Genomic DNA, 2,838 nt, shown 5'->3' with positions numbered 1-2,838 from the left:
TATATATTTCGCGATTTTATGTTCTTTTCTATTCCCAGCCAGCTGGGAATTTATTTTTCTGATACATTAAGCTGTTTATTGCCCTCACCTGTAGGGGTGGTAGCATATCTTATTTAATCAGACATTATTTCAGCTGTTATATAGTGTTTATGACACACAGTCATACTAACTGTGTGTTACAACAATAGATAAAAGAGTGATTCGAGCACTAATCATGGTCAAACAGTTAATTCTGCACATACATGGAATAAATTCACCACAACTTCTGTTCAAAATATAAGAGTTTATTAACAAAAATCATTCAGCTCCAAGTAAAACATATTTCAGTTTAACAAACTCAACTAAGACTAGTAAAACTCATCTAAACTAAACTAACTACTATGTACAAAGAGGAAGGGGAAAACATTTGAAAAACATATTACAGTTTAAGATGGAACTTGTGTTTGAAACCAAAGTTTATCTGGAAGAATTTGGGATATGATAAAATTAGCTTTTCACAAATTTTAAAGAAATTGGAATGTTTTCAGACCAATTCACAATGCAAATCCATGATGTGAATAACACATTATTTTGCCAAACAATGTTTTAGTAAATGATTTGCTTAATCAAGAACCAATAACCTTTAGTTAAATGATTCTTTATCCTTTTTGAAATAGCTAGCACTGAAGAGACATCAGGATTCCACTAAATGACTCTTGGTTTTACTTGGTAATGGAAATGTAATGAGCATTCAAGGAACACATGAACACTAATGTTATATCAGTGTTTAAACCTTTAGTGATTAAAACCAAGCTTTAGCAACACATATTCCTGTAGCATAGCACAGCATGCAGTCTAATCTTTAACGTCAATTAGCGTTGTCTTTACTCAGCAGTAAACACGTGATATGATTAGCATCATCAAAAGACATATTGTTTTTTCTGTCCCTAATCATGTCAGACTTGCAAACCTTTTTCCATGTCCATTTGGAAAGCTTGAGTTTCATCCATTTGCAGCTCTGCAGTCAAGACACAGCAGGGGTTCTTTGTCTCAGTCATTCATCAGGCAGTCCTTCTCTCCAGCCTTGCTCTATAAATTCTGAAAATCTAGAGAAATGTGTTGCAAAAGGTCTGTCTTGCAGCAGTTTGGTTCTGAAAGGTTCTGACTTATCCTTGACGGTTCTGGAGATCTGGTTCCCCTGGGGCCCGCATCTTCACTGTGTTGGCGATCCAACTGAGGCGGACCCCAGCTTTGAGCGCAGGGGAAGAAGAGATCAGGAGCAAAAAGAGCAAAAGAGGCAAAAGAAGGGAGAAGGAGTTTCCCAAAGGGCTTTCACACTACTCATCAAGAGACCTGCCCTTTATAACCAGCTGCCAGACCTTGCTTCGATGCTGCAGTGTTGACCTAGTCTGCTTCCTAATCAAACTATCATCTCTGCAGACTTCAGTGAACCAGCCCGGACCAGTTCATGATCTTGTGTTTTGTGTTTTCTGTTAAACTTTTACCCAGCCTCCGTTGTGTTCTGCATGTGGGCTAAGAAACTAAAACCCATCATGACAGTCAACTTTGGCACTCGATGCACGGTCCACGGAATGTAAGACAGAGTAGGCGGAGTCGGATGGTGGGCACAGAGGACTTGAGACTACAGGTTTGACTTGGGAGACGTGGAAGGAAGGGTAAATACGGAGAGACTGAGGTAGATGAAGACGGACGGCTGAAGGGTTGATGACCTGGGAAATCTTATACGGACCAATGAATTTGGGAGAGAGTTTACGAATGTCTCGAGTGGATAGCCATACCTCTTGGCCCACGGAGTACTCGGGGGCGGGGCGTCTCTTGGAGTCGGCGAAGCGCTTGGTAGTCTCAGAAGATCGATTGAGGGTCGTGATGGTTTCTCTCCATATCCGTTGGCAGCGTCTGATGTGCTGGTTGACTGACTGGACCGAAATCTCTCTCTCGTCAGCGGGAAAAAGTGGAGGTTGGTAACCGAGACTGACCTGAAATGGTGATTGGCTGGTGGAAGCAGATTTGAGGGAATTATGAGCATATTCGATCCAAGTGAGATATTGGCTCCAGTCGGTGGGATTGTTAGATGTCAGACAACGGAGGGTCGATTCCAGCTGTTGATTCATCCTCTCTGTTTGGTCGTTGGACTGTGGGTGATAACCGGATGTTAGAGAGGACTTACAGTCGAGAGCAGAACAGAATGCCTTCCAAACTTGGGATATGAACTGGGGGCCACGGTCAGAGAGGATCTCCTGGGGAATGCCATGAAGACGGAAAACATGTTTCACCAGAAGCTGAGCGGTTTGGAAAGCCGTGGGAAGTTTCCTGAGAGGGATGAGACAGGATTTCGAGAATCGATCAACGATGGTGAGTATAGTGGACATACCTCGGGAGACAGGGAGACCGGTGACAAAGTCGATAGCTATATGGGACCATGGACGCGAGGGAACCGGAAGAGGCTGTAGCAGGCCTGAAGGTGGCTGATGTGAGGCTTTATTTCTTGCATAGGTGGGACAGGCCAACACATACTCCTTGACATCTCTGTGAAGAGTTGGCCACCAGAAGCGTCTCGAAATTAAGGCGACGGTTCTACTGATCCCCGGATGGGCGGAAAACTTGGCTGCATGCATCCATTGAATTAGACGAGACCTGACAGAAGATGGCACATATGTTCGGTTAGCTGGACCATTACCTGGGTCGGGTTCTGTAGCCAGGGCGGCGTTAATTAGATCAGTGATCTCCCAGGTAACCACTCCAACTGTACAAGATGCGGGAAGGACAGGTTCAGGCGTCTCAGGTTGATCGACGGAGTATAGACGAGAGAGAGAATCGGGTTTTACTTTCTTGGATCCG

The sequence above is a fragment of the Cyprinodon variegatus genome, unplaced genomic scaffold, assembly GCF_000732505.1.
Source record: "Cyprinodon variegatus isolate N-32 unplaced genomic scaffold, C_variegatus-1.0 Scaffold887, whole genome shotgun sequence".
Lineage (NCBI taxonomy): Eukaryota > Metazoa > Chordata > Actinopteri > Cyprinodontiformes > Cyprinodontidae > Cyprinodon > Cyprinodon variegatus.
The sequence above is the reverse complement of the archived record's forward strand: the minus strand, read 5'-3'. Positions refer to the sequence as shown.